At 38.2% G+C, this 26,609-nt stretch overlaps 1 protein-coding gene across 4 annotated transcripts in view; it reads right to left on the bottom strand.

Moving 5' to 3' along the window:
- The window catches only part of HPSE2 (heparanase 2 (inactive)), a 627,272-nt gene that overhangs the window by 91,391 nt on the left and 509,272 nt on the right, over positions 1-26,609 (bottom strand). The gene's annotated exons all lie outside the window — the stretch shown is intronic.

Here is a 26,609-nt window from a genome sequence, read left to right as displayed (position 1 = left end):
TTCCCTGTAGACTCTTCCTAACATCCTCTTTAAAAAGAAAATCCCCTTCTTGGGAGTTAGTCAGAGGCTCCACATGGTCTCCTGTGTGAACTCCCTGCAGGAACTCAGGTGCCTTAGGTGGTACATGGCCACACTCAGGCAAGATCTGCACAAATAGAGTAGAGTGTCCTAAGAATGCGTCCTAAGAATTTCTACCAACATGCACTAGGAACCAACTTTTGCTAAGCACCCTGAGTGGGGTGGCATATAAGACAGAGATTAAAAAAAAAAAAAAATTGAAAAAAAAAAAAAGACAGAGATTAAGTGAGTAAGGCCTCTGACCTCAAAGAGCCCTTGAGTCCTTGAGAGTCCCCAAGGCTAAAATACATAGGAGATAGTGTGATACAGTAGGAAGGACACTGACTTTGGGGCAGCAGATCTGCATGACCTTGGACCATTTACTTAAGTTTAATGTCATGTATCAAACCTAAAAAAACTTTAATTGCTGAAGAGAATAAGCTTGTCACAGAGTATGCCACCTGTGTAGATGAGGGGCTGAGGTTAAAAATCACCAGCACAATTAGGCAGTCCCTGGAGACTGCATCTAATTTAATTAGTCCTGATGAAGCATACCTAATGGGATGACTACTATATTTCTTTCTCTTTTATACAGCTTGAGATATAGTTCATGTACCATATAATTCATTGATTCATGTATAAAATTCAATGGCTTTTAGTATATTCACGGTGTTGTGCACTGCACCCATCACCACAATTTTAGAATATTTTTAAAAAAGAAACCTTGTGCCCCTCAGCCATCACTCCTCAACACTGCTCACCCCCCACCCCGTCCCCAGCCCAGGAGAGCGCTAATTTACTTTCTGTCTCTACAGAATTGCTTAGTAGAGACATTTCATATAAATGGAATCATACAATATGTGGTCCTCTGTGACTGGCTTCTTTCACTTAGCACTATTATATTTCCTGAAGACAGAGGTATCCTAAATGTTTGTCAAAGGGGAAGTTGCTAAAAATAGCAGGGTATAGCCATACTGTGGATCACTGTAGCACTTTAAAAATAATGAGCTAAGTCTACATATGTTGATAAAGGTCTCCAATCTATGCATACAAATACAAAATATTAAAAAATGCACAATAAAATGATAAAAGTACAGAACTGAGGGAGGGGGAAGAAGAATAAGACTGAGGATGGAATACAAAGAAAATTCTCCTTATTTGCAATATATTAATTTTTTTCAAGGACAGTTTATTCATGTATTACTTTAAAATTAAAAATTGATTAAAAAAGGGAACATTAGATTTCAGATTTCTGGTTTCACATGTAAGGAGCTTGGAAGTAGACACTCCATCCTAATAATAAGTAAAAAGCTAAACAGATTAAAAAATCAACAACTCTTCTTGGATCTGTAAGAGAGGGGAGGGTGCAGTGAACACCACTGCCCTCAAGATGGAAGACAGGTGAGTAAGGGTCACCATTGCTAAGGGGAACAAAGACTTGGGAGCAGAAAACGTTGTGGGAACAAGTGCCCCACAGGGAGAAATGAACTGTATTTGACCCTAAGATTTAAAAACTCTAGGGGGACCCAGTCATAGAGGGGCCCCACAATTCTGTGAGAGTTGCCTCCTGGAGCTTGATCAGGTTCCCACAGTAAATATCAGAGAAAAATTTCCTTGGGCCATTGGCAGAGGACACAGAGAAGGAACTACTTTAAAATCCAACAGAACACTGTTCTTCACAACTAGTTAACCAGAGCCTAACCTGCTGGGGTTTTCTCAGAATCTAAGTGATGTGGGGAAGGAAATTACCCAACTCCAGCCCACTCTAGCTATCCTGTCTCACTTAAGGGGGTTTAAAAAAAAAAAGGGAGAGAAATATTTGTGAGATTCCTAGTTCAGCGACACAGGTTCAGGGAGACCTAATCATAGGACTACAGAATGTTTCCCCTCCCCCACACCTCAGCACCACCTTACTAAAATCCTATTTATAGCAGTTCTTTTTTACCCAGCATATCATGTCCAGCTAGCAAGAAAAAATTATAAGACATACCTAAAGTAAAATAAGCACAATTTGAAGAGACAGAGCAAGCATCAGAACCATACATGGCAGGGATATTGGAATTATCAGGCTGGAAATTTAAAACAACTAGTATTAATATACAAAGAGCTATAATGGATAAAATAGTCAGTGTGCAAGAACAGACAGACAGCAGAGCAATGGAAATCCTAAGAAAGAAACAAATGCTGGAGATAAAAACTGTAGCAGAAAAATAGAACACCTCTGATGGCCTTATGAGTAGACTGGACACAGCTGAGGAGAAAAAAAAAATCTCTGAGCTAGAGGATATATCAGTAGAATCTGTAGAGGCCTGCTTTTAGGCCACAGGCTTGAGCACTGGCAACCCAAGTGAGATAAAAGGGTCACAGTCACCACTGGGCTGAACAAAGGCCCATTAGGTGACCCACCTCAGAAAATCCATAAGCCCTAGCTGACCAGTGGGCTACTTACAATCAGACACAGGTACCAAAAAGGAAAATTGCATACATTCTCATACCTCCTCTCTCCCCCTTAGCTACAGCCCCTCATCACTGCCTCCTGGCAAGCAGTCTCTCCTTCACTGTCCTGCCTGCTGCTCCCTTGTGTCATATTCAGTTAACTTCTATCTCCTTTGTTCTGCCTCAGATGAATTCTTTCACCACTGGCACTGCTGGCCTTCACTCAATTGGGTCATTCCACAGAATCCTCGGAAACCGGAAATGGAAGAGAACGAAGACAGAAAAAGAGAACATCAGAAATGAGAGAGAGAGAAGCAGGCTTCCTTGAAAAGTCCCCAGAGGGAAAGTGGACAGGGAGTCCCAGTGCCCTGAGAGCTCCCAAAGAACTTGGGACCATTCAGATATCACAGACCTCTCCAACTGACCCAGTGTGCAGACAACTCCTTGGATAAAATTTAGGTGCAGAGCAAAGCCCAGGAAGGAATGAGGCCGTCTGTGTCCTGGAGTCACAAACAAGGTCTACTTCAACCACAGGATCACCCCAAATTGTGCTGTTTACTACTGATTTCAAGGGAAGTGGGGGACTGGAACTGAGTAAGAAGACTGCCAGGATCCAGGATAGAGAAGGGAACCAGGAACTGCATTATCCAGGATGGCTACACAAAGAGCAAGATTCAATTTCTAGAAACTTGGGAACTACCCTAACTACAGGAGCCTCCACAGAGATTAGTGTCCACACAGAGAATAGTGGTGTAGCTCTTAAAACAAGAGAAAAGGGAACTTTCTTGTCTTTTTCTTTATTTCTTTCTTTCCTTTTTTTTTTTTTTTTTCCTTTTTACTATTTTCTGAGATAATAGGGAAGAGAAGCTGGGCAAACTAAATCTGCAGCCAGTCATTATAGGGGACAATCCCTTGAGGATCCTTGAAAAGGAAAAGGCATCAGATAGGGTCTTAAGTTTTTAAGCAGCTAATTAAGGATTATGAGAAGAACTTAGGTTTGTTTTCAACAGACTGTGTTGTTGCTTAAGACCTAAGCATGACTGAATTTGCACGTATAATAATCACCTTAGAAGGGATGTGTGCCATCTACCTATGTAGGGATAGAAGCCAGGTCTCCACATAGCTGTGGAGCTCCATGGTAGATCTCAGGTAGAAGAGAGCAGAGCTGGAAGGTCACAAAAACAGTTAAGATGGAACTCATCTATTCTAACAGATGCCCAAATATGTAACGTCACTTGCCTGAAGTCCAGTGGTGAATTTGTAGTGGCAAGCATCATAGAAACATAGATGATAAAATAGTTAATATTTTATTAAGTGCTCATTATGTGTCAAGCACTGTGCTAAGCATTTCATATTCATTATTTCTATTAATCCTCACAACAGCATTATGATGCAGATGTTACCATTATCCCCATTTTACAGATAAAGAAATAACTCAGAGAGATTAACTAATTTGCTTAAAGTCTAACAGCTAGTAAGAGACTAGAATGATACCTCATGTTTATGGATTTTAGTCTGATATAATTTTCAAGATGCCAATTCTTGACTTTCTTGTCTCAGGCTTCCTACAACTGAAATCTTTAATTCCTCATAGCTTCCAAATTGAAGGCAGGCTTCTTAATCCTTTCTTGTCATTTTTAATTGTATATTTGAAGTAAATTCATCTGATAAAGACAAGAGGTTATTTTAGTAAATAATTTTCTGCTAGAATTTTGTTCATCCTGTGTGAACCTCTAGTTGACACGATGACACTTATAACCTCAGGAGTTTATTGTCACTGTTTAAAATCGAAATTGACTCCTGAGTTTCCAAGTGGAGTGAAAGCTCTGCTTTACTTTTTATTGGAAGAAATATATGTAAAGGTCAAAAATGAGTTCAGAAATAATTTGGATATTATATATATTAAGCTACAAAGTGATGAACTTTTGATCAGAGATAAGAGTAGGTTAAAATAATCAAAGGTGTTGTAGAAGAGCACAAATCACCAGGGAAACAATAAAAATTCTGGCATTTGAGAAGGTGGATTACATTTACCAAAGGGAATAGTGTAGGCTGGGGTGAGGGGGAAGGCATGAGTCTTTGAAGACCACTCACCCACAGAACAAGTCAACTGAAGACAACTGAGATATAAAAAGCAACTCAATTTGGTTTAATATTTTTTATTTTGTGAGGAACATGAAATGTTTAACTCATCTGCTTTTTCAATTATGAACAGGAAACATAAAACTATAGTCAATAAATACACCAAAAATTGTAATAAAAACTACTCCAGACCCATGTTACAGCCAGTGAAAGAGGAAAAGGAGAAGCAGAGAAAGAGGGAGTGCAGGGGAGAGAAAAGAGGGCTCTCAGCAGGGTCCCAGACACCTCTGCATCAGTCTCTGTCAGGCTGCTCCCTCTCCTGGAGTGCCTGCCTCAGGACTATCCTATTTCTTTGTTTCTTTGCTGCCTAAACTTCCCAGGCATTCCCTTTACTCCCCAGCTCCCCCCCTCCCCTTCCTCCCCACCCTGCTCTGAGGAAACTTGGAGAAGATTATCAATGACCCCTTCTCTCACACAGCCCTTGTTCTCTCTAGCCTTCCTCTGGAACTTTCAGTTGCTAATCAGCCTTTCCTTCTTCTTTTTAAAAAATTACCAAAGAAATATATATTCACATGGTTAAAAAAAAGAACAACAAAGGCTTATAATGAAGAGTGTCACCTCACCCAACAAATATACTATTTCTTAATTATTAGTTTTAGAAAAATCCCTGATTTTCTGAGATGAAAGATGGGGACTTAGCCCCCACTTTTTCCTTCTTTTCTTCTCCCAACAGAACTAAATTATATTCTTGCTTTCTCTACTGTCCACCTTCTGCATATCGGGCTCCCTGCACGGAGCCTGCTTCTCCCTCTGCCTTTGTCTTTGCCTCTCTCTCTGTGTCTCTCAGATTAATAAATAAAATCTTTAAAGATAAAAAAGAGAAACCCTCACCTCAAAACACTTCCTTTGCTGTGTCTACCAATCCTAAACTATATTGTCATGATACTTAACTAATCCTAATCAAGCCCACACACTGTAAGACTTACTCTAAACTACATCTCAAAAAAAAAAAAAAAAAAAAGCCTCATTAATACCCCAACTTTGTCTTTGCCCTTCTGAGGACTTTGATTACTCTTGCTGTTTTGTATGTGAGACTGTGATTCTGGGAGAGATCTTCTCTCCAAACCTTCTGTCCTATGGGAGCTGGAAATCCATCAAATTTTCTAACAGAGATGGCTAGCCATTAGGATGGGACCCAAGTCAAGAGGTGCATAGTGACACTTTTAACCAGTTCCACAGCCTCTTGTGGGTGTGACCCAGTCTAAATCTAAATCTGATTCAAATTTCCAGGCCATACTCCTTCTTATTAAGTACTCATGCAAAGTCCAAATTCATGAACTTACTTTCTAAGTAACATAATTTCACAAGGGATAATTTAGAATTATGGAGTTTTTCACATAGAATAAAAATGCTCAATTGAGAAATACCTTAGAATGAAAAGCTTGTAAATATCAAATGGTCTCCAGTTTTTGACTGGCATGAAGAATCATACAAAAGAAATTTAAATTCCAAAATCATTTCCTTAAGAGATTCTTTGGCCAAGGAAAAGGAAACATGTGAAACATTTAAAACTTTCTTTTTAGATACCCCCACAACTCACAACTTGAAACAAATGGCCCTCATCTTACTCTTCCTCTTTCTTCATCCCATGCTCTTTCATGTCCCTCTGCTTCTCTCCTTCACCCTCTTGCCTTCTCTCCTGGATGGGCAGACACTCTAAAGCTCAATTACCCCTTAAAGTTAAACCCCTTTCAGAACAGGGAAATCCTCTGGCTTTTGATTCCTGGTCTTTCTTTTTCTTTTTGAATTATAGTTTTTGTTTTCTTTCCTTTTTTAAAAAATATATTTTATTTAAATTCAATTTGCCAACATATAGTATAATACCCTGTGCTGATTCCTGGTCTTGATCTGAGCTGAGAGAAGTCATGGAAAAAAAGACTTTCCAAAAGATAGATTGAAATTTGCAGAGAAATTTAGAATAGTTTTAGTTGTGTATGATTCAGGGCTTCCAGAGTAGTCTATACCCATTTGTTCATATGTTAATGGGAATCTTCGATGCAGAAACTCGGATGGAGAAAGCGGAATGGGAAGACCCTGAGGCTGTCTTAAAAGACCTAGAATTACACCGGAAGCTCCAGTTTGGTCTTGTAAGAAAAGAAAGGGTAAGTGCATCTGAGACTTCAAGGATAAGCTCTTTAACACTTATAGACAGCATTCAGGGCAGATCCTGAAGCAGAGGTGACTCTTGGCTCCTCTCACCTTTTGTGAATGGCTTTTAACCAGAAATAGCAGATTTAATATGCAAGTGAAATCTGAAATGGGAATGAATCCTATTGCCAGACCATTAATCCTTCACTGTATATTTTCAAAGATTCTTAGAACAAAAAAAATAGAATAACATTTGCTACAGTAGTGGTCTCCATTACTGTGGTAGGCAATATACTCAGCTTTTCCATATCAATAGGTTATTTTTCTGTTTTTCTACCATAATAACAGATTATTGTTCCATTTTGTAAAATAAGGTCATTAATTTTCCTGTTTTTCCCTCCATCTCTCCTCTCACCTTCCACCATCCAACTTCTATCAGCGCTATCTTTACTTGTATAATTTTCCAAGGCTTTGATAATATTTATGAACTATTCTATAACCACGGTTATTTCTCATTATTTGTCTAATGGTGTATTCTAAATATTAAAAACTGAACGTCATATCAGCTTTTAGTTTGCTTATATTTGAATTGCTACTTTCTGGTTTAATTCTCTCCTCTCCTTCCATCTCAGAATGTCTGAAAGGCCTTTCTGTTATTCTTGAACTCTATTGCTTTATCATGTTTCAGTTTTTTCCTAAAATCTCCAACATACTGCCTGCTTCATCAAATTGCCATTTTCTCCCCAGAAACCTTCCTCTGGGAGTCCTCCATCTTCCTGCCTCAATCTTGATCTTCAGCTCTGTAGATTTGTTACCCAGCTGGTGCTTTGTGGACTTTCATGTCTGAAAATTTCTCTATTTTGACCTCACATTTGATTCAAAGTTAGATGAGGTACAGATTTCTGAGTTAAAAACTATCTTTTCTTAGAACTTTAAAAGAACTGTTCTATTGAATTTTGGCCTCCCGTGTTGTTGATGAGAAATGTAATGCCGTCTATGCTTTATTCCCTTTTCCCTCTGGAAGCTTTTAGTATTTTCTCCTTATTCTTGGTTTTATGAACATTTTAAGTGATGTGTATATATGTAGATCATTTTTCTTTCATTCTGCTCAGAATTTTCTAGGCCTTTAAAATGTCAAGACTTTTACTTCCCTTCTGTTCTGGGACATATTCACTTCTAGGATATTTTCTTATGTTATTTCCTTGACCACTTCCTCTCTTCCATTTGCTTTGTTCTCTCTTATTAGAACCCTACTAGTGAAATTGAGGCCTTCTAGTCCTCTCCACTTCATAAATCTTATCTCATTTTTTTCTGTCTCTTTGATTTTCTCTTTGCTCCATACATGGGGACTCTTCTCTACTTCATTTTCTATTATTACTGTTATTATTATTATTTTGAAAACCATATTTTTAATTTCTAAGAGGTCTTTATTTTTTAATTATTCCCCTTTTTAGTATACAAGATAGCCTGCTGTTCTAATTTTCGAATGTAATACACTAGAGGCCCTCTTAGTTGACTTCCATTAGTTAGCTTTTTGGATTAATGCATACTTTCCTGTCCCTCTGAGAAGCATAATAACTCACAGCATGCTCATGACTAATAGGCCACTCACAGGTTTGCCCACATTCCTACTTCCATCAGCTGAGATGAATACCTATCAAGAAGAGTTGTGTTTTTTTCCCTCAAATTTTGTAATGCCAATGATGATTGTTTTTCATATATATAATTTATGATGTAAACCAATAAAATATGAAGAGACTTGTTACTTTCATGAAAACTAAGTTGAATATTTTGGAAAGACTTGGTACATGAGAGACCTACCAAAAAGAAAACTGCTGCCAATTAGGTGTGGACAAAAACAGAGGAAAATATCATAAAACTGTATAAAGATTCTAGTCACAGATTTTTCTCAAGTATCTTTAATATCTGGCTCTGCTTTAAAAAAAAAAAGAAATTGGGCACACCTGGGTGGCTCAGCAGTTGAGCATCTGCCTTTGGCTCAGGACATGATCCTGGGGTCCAGGATTGGGTCCTACATTGGGCTCCCTGTGAGGAGGCTGCTTCTCCCCCTGCCTGTGTCTCTGCCTCTCTCTGTGTGTCTCTCATGAATAAATAAATAAAATCTTTAAAAAAAAAAAAAAGAAATTGGAAAAAGGCAAAAGGAGCTAAATACATTTTGGATTAAAAATTTTTGTATTCTTTTTTCAGTTTTACAAATCCTGAGACTACAAAATAAGACTATTTTGACCTGCCATTTTTCAGAAGAAAACCCCAAAATATTTTGAGGCTTGAAATTTTTAAATCCCTAAAGTCCCAAATATATTTACTATACAGATTTTTTAAAAGAACTTGAGTTCAACCTTAGTACTCAAATACATACTTTATGCTATTTTGGTCCTATAACATTTCCACTCATATAAATAAAGAATTAATTTTATAGAGCTACAAATATTATGCCATGAAATGATACACTATTAAGTCCAAGTGGTTAAAAAAATCAATTGAATAAACCATGTGAAACTAACCCAATGAAATGTTAGTGAAACTAAAACAGACGTATTAAGTTTCTGACCCCCAGACTTGAGGTGGTTCTGCTATCACTGAATGAAAGAGAACTGGACTTGAAGTTAGAAGAACCAGTTTCAAAATCATTTTAGCTGTATGACATTAGGCTAGTCAAAACCCTTTTGAAACTTAGTTTTAAAAAGTGGGGACAAATATCAAATGTTTACATGTCTGAAAGGATTTTTGAGAGTGAGGAAAAAATGTATTTAAAAAATTTTAATTCTGAAATTATTAGAGATTCTTAGGAAGTTTCCAAGATAGTATAGAGGTCTCTTGTACCCTTCCCCAGTTTCGCCTAATGATTACATCTTAAGGTAATTACAGTACAATATCAAAATAAGGAATCTGACATAGGTATAGTATGTGTGTAGCTATATGCCATTTTATCCCATGTGTACATCTGTGTGCCACCAGAACAGTCAAAACATAAAGCTGTTCCACCACAGAGGTCTCCATTATGTTTCCCATTTATATCATTCTCACCCCTCTCTCCTCTCCCCCATTCTCTAATCCCTGGCAAGAAATTTGTTCTCCACCTCTATGTTTTTGTCATTTCAAGAATGCTATACCAATGAATAATACATTATTTAATTTATTTTTGATATCGGCTTTTTTCACCTAGCATACTGCCTTTGAAATCCAATCAAGTTCTTACGTGTCCACAGTTGACTTTTTATTCCTAAGTAGTATTCCATGGTACAGATATACCACAGTTTAACCATTCACCTATTAAGAGATATTTTGGTTATTAACAGACTGTAAACTATTATTAATAAAGATGCTATGAACAATAGTGTATATGTTTTTATGTGAACACAAGTTTTCATTTCTCTGGAATAAATGCCTATGGATACAATTGCTGAGTTATATGATAAGTGTGAATTTAGTTTTTAAGAAATGTTTTTCCAGAGTAGCTATACTATTTCACAGCAAAGTGTGACAGATTAAGTTTCTCTGCATTGTCATCAGCAGTATAAAGCACTTGAAACTGTAAAAGGTAGACAAATCTGAGGTAGGTTGTTATTATTGCCAGAACTACAGAAATGCCAATTCTTTCTTTCCAAAGCTCCTGAAACTTCTATGTATTGGGTCCATTCTTCTAGGCTGACCAACAGGATAAACAGAAAGATAGGAATACTGTGTGGTTATGTTGAAGCCAGGTGGACAATGAGGTGATGTCCTGCTGAGTAGAATTGGGAAGCGAGAGGAAGAGAAGAATGTCCAAGTCAAATCCTGTCTGATGGTCTGACAGGCAGGGTTACCTTAAATCATTCACATTGGATTCCATTTACAGCTCTCAGACTCCCAGCCATGATGAAAGTGTTATAGTCTCAGCGGGGAGGCGGAAGAGCTTGACCAACTTATTTTTTTCATTAGATATGAATAGGAAGCCATGAAGAAAAGAGTTTAGGTGATATTTTCTATTATAGTGTATCCTACTTAAATTAACTCAATACAAGCCTAGAAGTAAAACATTTGTCATGGTAGATCCATATGCTAGGCTATTGTAGCATAGTAGGTCATAGGGATTTATAGGTTAAAAGTATCAGATCAATCTAGAAAAATAAAATGTTAATAAAATAATTACAGGGACTCAAAGGCTGGGGACTAGAATCATCTCGAGGCATTTTTACTCACATATTTGGTGGCTGATATTGGCTCCTGGTTGGGACCTCAGATGGGCTATTGATTAGAACACTTTTATGTGGCCTCTCTGTATAGACTAGTTTGGGTTTCCTCAGAGCATGGAGGCTAGGATGTAAGAGTAAGCATCCAGAGTGCCTCTATTTTAATAACTAGTCTTAGAAATCACATAGCATCTCCTCCCGAATTCTATTTGCAGAGGCTGTCACAATGGCACGCCCAAACTCAAAGAGAAGGAACATAGAGCCCTCTCTCTAAAGCGGGAATGTCAAGGTCACAACATAAGAACATGTGGGATGGGAGACATTGCTCTGGTAGTCTGGAAAACAAGGTGCAAGAATACTTCCAGGTATTAGGTTGAGTGAATTTTTATTGCTCTAAGACCATGTAGGAGCAGCTCTGTTTTTGAGAGCAGCTCTTCTTTTCTCAACTAATTTTGTTTATGGTTGGGAATTTCAGGGCCTAGGGAAGGTAGCCCTTAGATGGTGCTTCTTCCAATGAGACTGAGCATGCCCCTCACTGAGACAGCTTTCTGAGGAGAAGCCATGCCCCAGTGGGCTATTGGCTTCCCTGACTTTGCCCCTCAAGGGAATCAACCAGGGTAAGCAGGTTTTGTAAACCACGTTATGGACTATTAGAATTAACAGGACCTCTCAAACTTGAAAGATGGAGGTGAGGAAAAGTTATAAAGCACTGCTTGTCCAAAACTTAACTATTGAGTAGAGCTAAGCAGAAAGAAAAGATTTTAGGGTTAGAATTTAAATATGCGCAGATTCTACTTAAGTGAACTTGACAACCAGTTCTGAAAAGCAATTCATGATTTGTAAGCAGTCAGTGATTCTGGAATTTCTCATTAGTTGCATGTAGTACATATGAAATGCTCAATAAAATATTGAGAATGAATGAGTTTTAATTTACCTCAATATAAAACTGAGGAACATAAGGAGAAAAAAGTAAATCAAGTCTTGGCTCTCACTGTAGAATGTCTTCCCTCTGCTCCACCCTGCTTCCCACATTACCTATGTGAATCACTGCCTGGAGAAATCCTGAAGCTCTTCAAACTCAGTTTGATGTCACCTCTGTAGAGTTTCTCCCTGCCCATACAGAGCTGGTTGCCTGCTCCCTGGTGTTCATACATCTATCTGCGCATTCTTATAGTACGGCACTAGCCACATGAGTTATACTAAGCTGCTTATGTGTCTGTCTTTGCCACCAGACTAAGAGATCTTTGAAGGCAAAAATGGTAATTTATCCATGTTTGTAACCCACTACTTAGCATAGTGCCTGGAATATAAGAGAAAATTATGAAGAATGAGAATAAAGGGGGTAAAGAGGTCAGAAAAGCAGGCAGGCAGGAAGGAAAGAGAATGAGTGGATAGTTTGATGGGGTATTTCAGTTTTTCAAATAAATGTTAGATCTCTAACATATGAGGAAATTATATAAGAAGTCTCTAGAATTCCTAATGATTCAGATTATAGTGTCAATTGGTCTTATTTTCCTTGTATATATTTCTTATATTTCATGCCACCTTTCTGTTAAAACAGAGGTGAACTCAGACAATACACCATTATGAGTTGTGGTTTCAAATGCTTTCATAGAGTACTGTTATAATTATTTGCTTGTTATTACTATTCATCTGTCGTGCCCTATTTTTTATTTTAAAAGATTTTCAACATTTAAAAACAATATGTGTGTTGGATGCCCCAGGAACTCACCATCTGGCTGTAAATAGTTTGTAAAAGTTAGTCTTTCTCTTGCAACAAACAAAACCAATTTTTACCTTGAGAAATCCGTTTTAACTTATTATAAATTAGTGTGGGCTTTAGAGCCTTCATGAGCTCAGAGGTATAATAAAAATTAACCTTTTAATCCTAGTGCTAGGATTATATAACAGGCTTACAGCAAATTTAGATCTAAATGATAGTTTTTTTTTACTCTTAAATTAACCTATTTTATTCACAGTAACTATAGTTGTTAGATAATAATAAATGGTATAATCATTTACCATGGATGCAGTTAAATCTACACAGAATTTGTGACTTAACCTCAGCAGTGTTCCACGTGTAGGGTGGTGGGGGCCTTCTTGGACACAGGCATCAAGAGGTTGCGTTATGTGTAGAGTTTTTAAAAACAATAATAAAACCGACTAAAAGTCAGTCTGCTTTTTATTATCACCATGTGCCAACAATTCTAAACATTGCAGTGATAAAATACTCCTCCCTGAAAAAGTCTTTTGTTGATCTAACCTCCAAACAATGACAGTGGTTACTGGTAAGTTTTAATAATATATATGTAAGCTTTAAATTAGCACATTTTCACAATGCATCCGTTAGTAAAAACTATATTCTACATAGAAGTTAATTCTGAGAACTCCCAGTTATTCAGTGGGTCCTCTACAGTGTTGATTACACATGTTCCTTTCCAGAATAATTTTGTAACGATTCAAGCTGTTCTGAACTGTGTGAGTTCCCTTCACATCTTCCACCCCAGGGTTAGTGAATATACCTACATTTAAACCACAGGCTCTAAGTAAACAGAGATTGCTCTGTGACCTTAAGATGATAAAACAGAACTAGAGTTATTTCAATTCTGTCACTTTATGTGACCACTTAGAGATTTTGTGTTTAAGTTAAATGTGAACACAGAATGCCAGTTATGAGGTATATTATTCTTGTTTGACAAATGCAAAGTTTAGCTCATACTAAAATCTGTTACTGAATTTGAACACTCTCTTTAAATAGAAACATCTTTAAAATAGAAATGTATGCACTCTTAAATTGTCAACTGCTTTAATACTAAAAAAAGAAGTCAAGAAAATAATGCTATTACTGATTATCACTGCAAAACACTGTCACGTTGAGGAATGGGAATGTTAAAAAATGATCTCCTTCTGGGTGCCAAATGCACTGAGCATGCGCCTGCGTGACTTGGCCTCTGTGAGGGCAAGCCCAGGCGGGGTCTGAACCAGGCAAGGTCAGAGCTGCCGGTTCATCAGCTCCACGGGCGCTTCCTCTTTCCAGCCAAGTTCCTTCCTGCTCCCCATCTCGTTCTTCACCAACCCAAAATGGCTTTTCTACAATTTTGCTCTCAGCCATTAGTTCTTTTATCAGCACTATATTCTTTTATAGTATGACTCTTAGCAAAGGGAGTATTTAAATTTTATGGGAACCTTTAAAAAAAAACAGTTTCATTGAGATCTAGTTTACATAGCACACAACTCACCCTTTTAAAGTGTACCTTCCAGTGGTTTTTAGTATGTTCACACAGCTGTGCTACCATCACCACAATTTTAGAACATTTTCAAAACCCCAAAAAGGAACCCCAATTAGTAGTTACTCCTCATTCCCCTCACTTATCCCCTCCCTCCCACCAGTCAGCTCCAGGCATTCACTTATCTTTCTGTCTCTGTATATTTATTTATTCTGGACGTTTCATATAAGTACAATCATATGATATGTGGTCTTTTGTGACTGGCTCCTTTCACTTAGCTTCATGTTTTCAAGTGTCATCCATGTTGTAGCATGTACAATACTTTGTTCCTTTTGTGGCCAAACAATATTCCATCACATGGACATATCACACTTTATTTATTCATTCATCAGTTGATAGACATTTGAGTTGTTTCCCCTTTTTAGCTATTGTGAGTAATACTGCTATGAACGTCTATGTACACAAGCTTTTGTGTGGACATATGTTTTCAATTCTCTTGGGTGTATATCTAGGAGTGGAAATGCTGGGGCATATGGTAACTCTATGTTTAACATTTTCCAAAACTGCTTTCTAAAGTGGCTGCACCATATTACATTCCCACCAGCAATGTATGAGGGTTCCAATTTCTCCACATTTTAACAGAAGGCTTAGAAAGCAGAGAGAGGAAAAGGAATTGGAGAGAATGAGCACTTACTGAGTACCAGGCTATGCAAAATCTAATAACTTCAAAACCTGGGCAATTTTCATTGTGCTACCCTGAAGGACCAGAAAGCCTTTATGGGAATGATTCTTCAGCCATGTGAGGGCAGACATAAGGAGTTTGGTGGTTGGGTAGTAAGAACCCAAACTATCTGTACCTACACAGTTCACTGTCCACAGTAACTTGACTTTCCTGTCTTAACTGTCTTCATCAATATAAGTTTACTACTTCAGGAAATTCTTGCCCAGGAGTGATAGATATGGAAATAATTTAATTGTGCATTCCAGGGACTTCCTGAAAGACCCATCAATCCTTCACAGCAAAGAACACTTTATACCCCAAGAGTCCTTTGAACTCCTCACCTTAAAATCCTCACCTGGCTGTTCAGCAATACTAACCTATTTTATCATGATTCCTACCCAATTCTAACCAAGCTCACACACTATATGTAGCAGTGGTTTTTGTTTGTTTTGTTTTTGTTTTGTTTTGTTTTTTAACCAGCAAAACCAAACAGTTTTGTCTTATCAACCAACAGGTTGCTTTGGTGATATTCTGGAAAGTTAGCATCCAACAGTGGATATTTGTGAAAGGAAGCTAGCAGCCCTAAGTACTTATATAGACAGGTGTCTTGCCTTCCTGTCTAAAAGGCCAAAGCTGCATAGGGATGAGTAGTAAAAGGTTCCTGTGTTACAAAGGAGAGTGAAGGAAAAAAGTCACACAGTACTGTGATTGCAAAATGAGAAAGGCAAAGACAGAAAATAAAATTTAAATATTCTATAAGAATACAAATTCTTTTAGAAGTTTCTAATGATTTAGTCACTTAAGAAAACTCCTGCAGTTTGTTCTATTGCTACCAGATGATGGTAGTGTGACAAAGCCATGACTAGAATGCCTTAAGTCACATGGTTTGCCCTGAATCTTGGGTTGCTTCATGGAAAGTTATCATCAGCAAGAAAGGTGCCAAATTATACCGCAAGCGCTTCTTTTTTTAAAAGTTGTTCTAAAGTAGTTTCTTTGAGAATGATTTGCCTGATGTTTATTTGATGTAGAATGTTTTATATTATAGGTATATTTTTGGTAAGTGACAATTTGTTAATAATTAAATGAGGAGGGCAGAAGCTGCCCTCACCCTGGGCAAAGGACATATATCTGCCTTCAGCTTTACTTCTCCTTCCCCCCCCCCTCCCCCCCCCCTTACCCTGGAAGGCCAGCTCAGTGACATAGCATGAAGTAGCATTGTTATTTATGGTTTTGTTAGATTCCACTATTTACCTTACCCACGGTGTTTGTCTTAGATCATAAGAGGGCCTCAATTCTCTTTCCTGCCTCCCCTGTTTCAAAGATCCTCCTTCTTTTCTGTACAAATCATAGATGAGAGGAGGAAACAAAGCAAAAGAGGGCGGTGTGCTCCAGGGAGCAGAACAGTCTCTTAGGCTTTGCTTTCTTCATAAGAAGGTTTAACTGGGGATCCCTGGGTGGTGCAGCGGTTTAGCGCCTGCCTTTGGCCCAGGGCGCGATCCTGGAGACCTGGGATCAAATCCCACATCGGGCTCCTGGTGCTTGGAGCTTGCTTCTCCCTCTGCCTATGTCTCTGCCTCTCTTTCTCTCTCTCTCTCTGTGACTATCATAAATAAATAAAAATTAAAAAAAAAAAAAAGAAGGTTTAACTGTCACCACACTTTTTTTTTTGTCCCTCACTGAAATCATTTAACTTATGTAGTTGGTAATGAGTATAACTTACTTCATATATAAGTTCTCACCTATTTTTCTTACTATTATTTGACTTGAAATAACCAGAGATAAAGGACTGGAAAAAGCAGAAATTTTCCCAAAAAAAAAATATATATATTTTTAAGATTTTATTTATTTGAGAGAGAGCATGAGCAGGGTTGGGGGTGGGGGTGGTGGTGGGCAGAAGGAGAAGGAGAAGCAGACTTCCGACTGAGCAGGAAGCCTGACCAGGGACTGGATTCCAGGATCCCGGGTTCATGACCTGAGTTAAAGGCAGATGTTTAACCAACTGAGCCACCCAGGTACTCCTTAAAATACATTTCTCAAATGAGACAGGCACATCTCAATATGGGGGCATATTTTTCAAACTCAAAACAACATTCTTCTCCCACTTGCCTTCTGAGAAACTTGTGATGAGGCTCATTTGTTTAAAAGACCTTTGTAGGGGAAGAAAAAAACTTTTCCTCTACCCTCTTAGGTTCTGTATCTGCAGCCTCTGAATTAGACTGACAAGAGACAGATTGCCAGTTGAAAAGGCATACAAATTTATTTTTTTTTATTTTTTTTTATGATAGTCACACAGAGAGAAAGAGAGGCAGAGATACAGGCAGAGGGAGAAGCAGGCTCCATGCACTGGGAGCCTGACGTGGGATTCGATCCCGGGTCTCCAGGATCGCTCCCTGGGCCAAAGGCAGGCGCTAAACCACTGCACCACCCAGGGATCCCAAAAGGCATACAAATTTTATTTGATGTTGATATTTTAATTTTCACACACATAGAGGTATTCATAGAAAAGAAGAAAAGACCCAAAGAAGCAGGGTGATTCAGAGGTTATTTACCATTTTAACAAAGAGTGATAGATTTGTGGAGATGTGGCAATACTAAGGAAAAGGATACTGGGCTTCTAGGAGTGGTAAACTGTGGGGAACTAAATACATAGGGGAAACTAGTATACCTAACAGAAGATAAGGGTTATTTTAGTAAAGTTTGTTTGTGCCAACCCATCTTGGTTGCTGACTTTCTGTCTCCGGTGATAATCATAGTTTTTCTTCCCCCTGGTATAGAAGAGGGGAGGGAGCAAAACCTTCACAAAGGGAAATTTATGTTCTGCTTTTAGGTCAATGGGGAGGCAGACTTCTTACAGCCCTGCAAAAGTGGCATATTTTGGGGTGGTATATTCTGATTCCCTTCATCCTCATTTCTTACCTACTTACAAAGAATAAAGCTTTTCTAATTTTTAATCAAGGTTATGGCAGCTTCTTGTAAAAAAAGAAAAAAAGAGGGAGCTCACAATAGATAACAAAAAAGACATGAATGCTATTTACTATCAGTCACATCTCCATTATGGAATAGTGAGGTAAAGGATTTGTATATAATAACAACATTGCCAGCTCCATCCATCATGCACACTTTAGCTCCCTAACTGGTCACTGTTTCCAAATGCATCATATATATTTTTAAATTTTATTTTATTTATTTGAGAGAGAGAGAAAGAGAGAGAGAGAGAGAAAGAGAATTAGGAGGAAGGGCAGAGGCAGAAACTCAGCAGGGAGCCCCACATGGAACTCAATCTAGGACCCTGGAAACATGACCTGAGCCGAAGGCAGACACTTAACCAACTGAGCCACCCAGGCACCCCCAAATGCATCATATTTTTATATGCTCCTCATTTTAGGAGTCTTTTCCTCTCTTTGGAGTGCTCTCTTCCCTTCACCACCAGCAACTATTTCTCATGGTCACATTTATCTAGTGAAAACATGGTCAGTAAGGTATGGTGTCTGAGTCCCAACACCACTCATGCAGGCCACCGTCACATATTCATCATCTGTCTCCACCAATATGTTTCCAATATTTAAAAAATACTACATACGTTTTAACTTAAATAACTATAAATTGGAAACTTCATCTCAAATTATGTAAATTTTTAAAAAGCATCATTTTCTAGTTGGAAAATAACCATAAAAATAAGTACTATGAAAAGTTTATTAAATTCTAGCTAGAAAAAAAAAAAATTCTAGCTAGAAAGCTGCCAAATGTAATGATCCCAAGGCTCTTTGTAAAATGGGAGATCGGAAAGATTAAGGAGGGGTGTGGACATAGTCCATCAAACTGAAACTTTCTCTTAGATGTTAACAGAACAATGACATGAGAATAATTCCCCACTGTGGGATTCAGTGTTATGTAATGTTATGTCATGATTTTCCTAATCTTTTTCACAAGGCATCCAGATTCCTCTCCCTTCTCATCACTGGTGCCTGCCCCATACTTTGGGATACACTGGTACAGGAGAACAGTAGTAGGCTTTGGAGCCGGATTAGGCTTGGCTCAAATCAGAGCTCTGCTATTTGCAAATTTGGCTTTGGACAAGTCACTTAATCTCTGTAAACTTCACTTTCTACTCCTTAGGTAAATAAGATCTATCTCAGTGGGTGCTATAGACTGAATGTTTCTGTCCATCCTCAAAATTCATGTGTTGAATCCTAATCCCCAAAGGTGATAGTATTTGGATGTGGGCCTCTGGGAGGTGATTTGGTCATGAGGGTGGAGCCCTTATGAATGGGATCAGTGCCCTTATGAAAGAAATCTCAAGAGACTCCTCACCCCTTCCTCTAGAGGACACAGAGAAAAGGCAGCCATCTATGAACCAGCAAGCAGGCCTCACCAAAGCTGATACCTTAAAGTGGGCTTTTTAGCCTCTAGAAGTTTCAGAAATTAATGTATGTTGTTTAAAGTCTAGTCAGTCTATGGTATTTTTGTTTTAGTAGCCTGAGGGATGAAGGGTGGGAGATTTTGAAAAATTGAAATACTGTCTATAGAGAGCACATGATAGGGCTAAGTGAACCATAGCTTATATTAATATTATTATTTTTATCATCATTATCATCCTTCAAAGTATAAATCAAATGTCATTCCATCTTGTAGAAATGCCACTTTCTTCCCTGAAATTTCAGAACACTCTGAACATGCTATCATTTTGATAGGATAATTTAATTTGTTTCAAATCTGTCTCACTTGTTGTTTGGTGAGTTCTAAGACAGAGCCTCTTCTCAAGCCAGCCAAGCAGATATTGATTAAAATCCCGCTATGTTCAAAGCCTTTTGAACCATCTCATTATTTCAGAAAATATTTGCAAATTCAGTTATCAAGACACAGAATACTCAAGGTGGGTTATGGCCACATCATTAGAACAGTTGCTCAGAAAACAGCCTTTCACATACTGAACAGAGCAACTGGTTTATTTTTCCACTTTGTAAATTAAGAGACATTCAAAGCCAGAGAATTTTCCACTATGGCCCTAGCATGTCCTTGTCTTCCACAGCTGTTCTTCTCTACTCTTAATAAAATCAAATTGCCCAAACAACGGCTGCTAACTCACATGTACAATTCCTCCCTCTTCTGAGAACTGTCTTGATCCAACTATTCCCGAAACCAGCTGAACTTCAGCTAACCCCTTCTGCTAAAAGCCCTATTAAAAACTTCTGCCCTGCTTCCCCAAGTTAGAACACTTCTTCAGAACCTTTTCTTGCCTGGCATTTTTGAATACAGGCTAATGCTAACATGCCCTGGTTGGTTTTCTTTACTACAGAAGGCAGTAAAGTATAATGAAAATGATATTTTAAAATCTTAAACCAATGTATTTATTTTTTATTTTTTTTAACCAATGTATTTAAAATTTTTTATTATGAAATATTTCACTGAAACAGAATACGCGAAATAATCAATTTAGTTTTTATTCTCTGTAACCAATTTTAGCTTTCATTCTCTGTAAATCCTGTTGCCCTTCAGCTCCTTTTGTATTGAATCCAGGACATTCAAGCTTCTTTAGAAAGTTAGAAGCCACCTAGACCAGAAGGGTCAGTGTTCAGTTTTGAGTTTCAAATTAGCCTAAAAATCTTTAGTGAGGCAAAGTCTTGGAAAACAAATTTTGTTAAGTAGCCCACTCCCCTCCTCCAAATTCTTAAAGCTTTTATTTATTTATTTTTTTAAAAAAGCATTTCTATACCATCTTCCTGGAAGCAGAAGAACCTAGTTTTGATTTTTTTAAAAAATCTTATTTATTTATTTGAGCAAGCGCATGCATGAGAGAGAGAGAGAGAGAGAGAGAGAGAGAGAAAGGGGACAGGGAGAAGCAGATCCCCGCTGAGCAAGGAGCTCTATGTGGAGATTGATCCTAGGACCCTGGGATCATGGCCTGAGCTGAAGGCAGATGCTTAACCAACTGAGCCACCCAGGTGACCTTTAAAGCTTTTCTTAACTAGCAATGTGCAGAAATGTGAACATAAGTTTTTACTGGAGGCCTTACTATAGAGAAGATTGAGGACATGACAGAGGAGGTTCTGAGGGAATAAGACCAGGGTTAGGAATTTGCCAGGATCACAGAAAAGAGACCCAGTTCATCCCTCCAGTTCTCATGCCAGGAAGAAGGGGAGACTGAAAGAAGAGCATACATGTGTTCCATTTCCACATGGAACTCCAGGGTTGGGGGAAGCCTCACATATCAATACCTACGGCAGCAAGAGTGGCATGGAAATCGTGGCCTGGTGTGATTCTGCAAAGGAAGGGCCTGAGTCAGTGCTTTCTACCTGCCATGGCCTCCACCTGGCTATAGGAGATCTATGAGTTACCATGGACTCTGTGAGGCCACAGAGAACTGCTGAGGGGACTGGTGTTCTGGAATAATCTTGGTGATAGTATGTCCCAGAATATGGGAAGCTAAGCATAGTGCAATGGTAATGCCAATGCTCAACAGCCGCTGCCAACATGAAGCCAAGAAGACCTGGCAGCAGCCACCATGCCTCAGTAAATAGTAGGTAGTGTGTCAAGTAATTATGGGGGGATGATTGAGTGAAAGTCACCAAGTAATCCAATGACAGCACAGGACCCATGCAGCCCCCCCTCATTATCAGCATATAATGTCAGCACTCCTTTGTACCCAGATGGCAACTAGGAGAAAGGAAAGAAGGAGAAAAACATCAAAACTCTGACAAGTCTGAAATTACCAGGAAGAGAAGCCTTTAACTGGCTTCAACTGGCAAGTTGATTTCTTTTTTTGTTCTGTTACTCCCAAGCACTGTTAGGGGTCAGGAGTGATTAGTTAGTGAAATAAAGTTTCATTTTTTTTAAACCATCTGAGTTGTAGAATATACATTCAAGCCCTCCTATTAAAATAGCATAGGGGTTAGGACAAAGTGATCTGGGGTCAGGTTTGGGCTTCAAATCCTAGCTCACTTTTAGCAGGAATTAAAATCCCTTTCCTTTTGGTTTCCAGCCAGGGGTGCAGCTCTGTGTCTTACAAGAAATCTATGCTTTAGGGGCACCCGAGTGGCTCAATAGTTGAGCGTCTGCCTTTGCAAAGCTCAGGTCATGATCCTAGAGTTCCGGGATGGAGTCCCACATCAGGCTCCCTACAGGGAGCCCGCTTCTCCCTCTGTGTCTCTCATGAACAAGTAAATAAAATCTTAAAAAAAAAAAAGAAAGAAATCTGTGCTTTATAGAATAATCTAAACTCTCTTGAACATGACAGCCTTTCAGATGTCAGAAGACAACCTCACATCACCTGCAAGTCCGCTCTTCCTTCTACTTTTCCCAGAACATTCCCCCCTGCTCATATCATTAGATTCACAGTCCCTCCACTGTCCCAGACTGCTCTCTGTAGAAGCATTCACAAGTTGTCTATGGTCCCTTCACACAACACTTATTCCACCCTGGTGCACATCACTACGTCACATGACTTCTCTCTTACCCTCAGTTTTGATTGGGATGGTTCTTTTCATGCCCCTTGAATCCTCATCTTTGACTCAAACCCCTATGGAATGACTGCAGAATTTAGCTGGGATGGTCAGGAAAAGGCCTCTGGCAACTACAACTCAATTATCCGGATGCTCACCATTTTCCCTGCCTTGTCTCCATTAGGCTGGTAGATTTTAAACAAAGAAATGAGCTGAATTAGGAGGACAAGTCCAAGTCCCCTGGTCACTACTTTTCTATAAAGCAAGAGGAAAAAAAATAGGAGATAAAGTTCCAATATCAAATGACTTTCTATTCTCTTTATTTCCCATTTAGAAGAAAGAAGCAACCATGCTGCATTAGGACTCTGGTTATACTTCCAGGGGTCATATCATTTAAATACTACACTACTTAAATAACACTCTCCATTTTTTTCACTTTTGGAATTCTCTTCGCAATTCATTGAAATCTGTATGCCAGGAGTAGATACTTCCAGAATTAGATACCAACTTCATCCTGATATAGCTTTTTCCTAACCATGGAATATGGTGTTTATGATAAAAACATTTCTAAAATCAGTTCAGTGCAGTAGGTTAGAGAATGAGTCCTGGAGTCAGAATGCCTGGATTTGAATTCCAGCTCCTCCACTTAATAACCAGTGGGCAAGTCACTTAATCCCTCTGTAACTGTTTCTATCTTCAAAATAAGAATAATAATAAAGTTACTTTATAGTATTGTTGTGAGCATTAAATGAGTTAATAAAGTGCTTAGATCATCTAATCATCAACAAAGAATTTGAAATATGTAGACAGACTCTCAATAAGCTATAGTAATCTTCTTCCCTATAAAATCACACTAATAAGCTACTAAATTATTTAGATATAAGAAGAATACTGAATTAGGGGTCAGGAGAACCAGACTTCAGTCCCTGACACTGCCACTGGCTAGTAAATTATTTGCCATTTCTGTGCTTCTGTTTCTTCATCTGTAAACATGAGACAATAATATTGCCTGGCAGTTATTGAGAAGATTATAGGACAATTTATAAGGAGCACCACGTAAATAGCAAAGCATTGTACAAATGCAAAATGCCGCTATCATCATTGTTATTATTTTTCTCACATTTCTTAGTGAAATGTGAGACTTCTGTAAAATATTCTGCCTCCTAGAAAACAATAGATTACTTTCTTCAACTCTTTTTCTAGACTCAAGGATTAACTTCTTTGCATTTCCTTGGCAAAAGAGCATTTGGTATTTACTTCAATGTACTTGTAAAACACCACGTGGCCCAATGGCCAAGGTCAGAACTTGCCTATAATGACTACTTTAGTTTGGTCTATTCAAATGTCTAATCTCTTTAAGAGGTGTTTTCAAATGGCAAGGGAGAATAAAACACTTCTAGGAAGGCCTCTGTGGAAGGCCTATAATGCATTTATGCCTTCAAACAAAGACTGTGCCTCTTCCTAGGGAAGGAACTTGAGCTTCAATTTCTTTTGCTTCAGATCTCAGACTCCACTTTGCCTCTGGACTCTGCTCAAAGACCACAGTCTTAACTTTGGTCACTTATTTCCTTGAGCTGTCTGCAAAAGTCAGCTTAATTTTAGCCAAATCTTTTTTTATACCAGTAAATCTTGATATAACCCAAAGCAAAGGCTTTGTTTACACTCTATGGGTAATGAATACCATCTCATATCCCATAGTCCAGGACTATTGCATCCTCAGGAATAAGAATGACCTGCTTTATATCACATGAGCCATGCCAACTAGAAATCACTCTGAATGTCTTATATAGTCTTCATAACTTTATTGGGTTCTCACTCAAACAAAATCTCTCTGTTTCTGATTATTTTGCCCCAGGTGTACCTGGAAGCATACTTTCAAGCTGAATCTCATTTTCTTATTTCCTGTCCATATTTCTAACTTCCCCAGACCCCCTTGGCAATTTATCTATTGCACTAATATTTGCATTTAAAGAAGTATAGACCTGTTCCTTCTTCGTCTTTGGGCTCAGGAAATATCTCCAATCATTTTTCAATCATTTGTGGTCCACAGAGAGCCAAAACATGCCTTTTCTGGGGAAATTTAATCCACATGTTTATGATTAATTTATATGTAAGTCATTAAATTGGTGTTTCTAAGACATTTCATTTGGCAAGCTACCTCTCTTTCACCTTTCAAATCCCCTCTCAGGTCTTATTCAAGTTGGTATGGAACCACCACAACCAGGTGCTTCTCAGCACTGGAAAAGCCCTGAATATACCTGAGATTCCATTCTGTTCATACTGTAGTTGATACACAGTTGCCTGAATGGTTGATGTCTTACACTACAGAGAATGATTAAAGAATTTATAATCAGTATCTTTTTAGGCAGCAGCTGTAATTGTGCCTCAGCTGTAATTGGGCATAGCTTCTAATTGCTTATTCACCCCAAATTCAAGCCCATTTCAATGTAATTTGGCCAATTTAATAATCTTTCCTATTATATGCTAGGCACAATAAGTCATAATATTCCCTGCCTTCAGTTTGTTTATTGTCTAAAAGAAGAGACTGACTTGTATATTTATAATTATGATGGATGGCATTGTATAGTGAGGGTCAAGTGTAACACACAATCAAAACGCTGCGAGAGAATAAGAGTAAGAGACTCCTACTGGGGACATTAGAGAAGGTGTTGATGAAAATGGGCAAGCGATTCCAGTAAAAGACATGCCATCTGGGAGTAACTGGTTAGAAACAGGATGAGAAAAGTAGGGAAAGTCCAAATTATGGGAAACCTTGAATGCCATGCTTAGTAATTTAGGGCAGTATGTAGGCAATAAGGATTCAACATGGATTTTGAAGAAGGGGATGACATTGACTTTGACTGACACTGTGGAAGACATATTGGAAGTGGGAGAAACTACAGGCAGGAGAAACATGACGAGGCCACTGTGATGATCCAGATAAGAGCTAAAGAGGTGCCAAATGATGACAGAGACTAACAACAGTGAATAGCTTGACTTTGAAACACATTGCTGAGAGAGATTCCAAATGGCTTAGAGATGAGCAAAATATCAAAATTAGATGGGCTGTGAGTGATCTCTCAATAAATTACCAAAACTCTCTGCACCCTCTTTCTTGAAGAATAGACGAAAGATAGTGTCTCCATTTGTTTTAAGGATTAAAAAACAAGGTATGAAATGATCTATTTTTGGGCATAGAGAAGGCTCCCACTTCATGGTAGCTCAAATATGAAAATGATAATGAGGAAGATGAACCAAGATTTCTAGAACAATTCAACACCCATGCTACTGGGACTCTGAACCTTTTGTGGATTGTATTCACAGGTCTTTCACATATATGCTCTCTATAAACTTCTAGTTATTGGCTCATTTTAAAGGCAACCAGCCATTACTGAGATGTGTGGTAGTTAAAGTGATCATTAGCAAAAAGGCCATGTTTCCTAAAGCGGAGCTGAACTGCTAAGTAATAATCAGAAACACCTTTAAGACCAGCTGTGGGTAATTAGCACGTTGGCACCAGTGATTCCCTACCCTGATTTGAGACAATCCAATTCAGCAGAAATTTTTGAGTGTCTATTAAGTACTGATGGTGTATTGGTTGCTAGAAGAGGCAGAAGGATCAGTGTACCAAGTTCCTACTCTTAAGGAACTTATATTTTAGGAATGAAAATATGACAAGTTTGCAAAAGACTAAGCATTTGTAGTTAATAGCATGCCTAATAAATGCATAAATGGATATAGATAAAATGTTAATGAGGTTTAAGAGAAGAAGAGAGAACACTCACTTAGAAGAATCAAAGAAAATCTTGGAAAAGAGTTGATCAAAAAAAAAAAAAAAAAAAAAAGAGAGTTGATCTTGGAGATGGACCTTGAAAGATGGCTGCGCTTTTTTGCTAGATTAATATGTTGGGGAAGGCAACTATGGTTGATAGAACTCTAATCATGCACTCAAACACATGCAGTCCCTCTTTCATCCAACAAACCTTTACTGAGTGTCTACTACATTTGAGGAAAATGGGAATGACTAAAATAAAGTTTGTGCACCCAACATTTCACAGTCTCTTTCAAGTCAAATGTTTCTCTCCTTTATAGGAGAGAAGAAAGAAAGGTGAACAGGTAAGTTACAATACAATATGATCATTATTTTATAAAGGTCCTGCTGATGGTAATTTTAATTAAAGGCTATATATATTAGGGTTTTCTAGAGAAAAAAGAACCAATAACCAATAGAATATGCATGTGTGTTTATCTATCTATCTAAGAGCTTGATTTTAAGTAATTGGCTCACATGACTGTGGAATCTTGT

Source organism: Canis aureus, chromosome 29 (genome assembly GCF_053574225.1).
Source record: "Canis aureus isolate CA01 chromosome 29, VMU_Caureus_v.1.0, whole genome shotgun sequence".
In the NCBI taxonomy this organism is placed as follows: Eukaryota; Metazoa; Chordata; class Mammalia; order Carnivora; family Canidae; genus Canis; species Canis aureus.
This window is presented reverse-complemented; position numbering and strand designations above follow the sequence as displayed.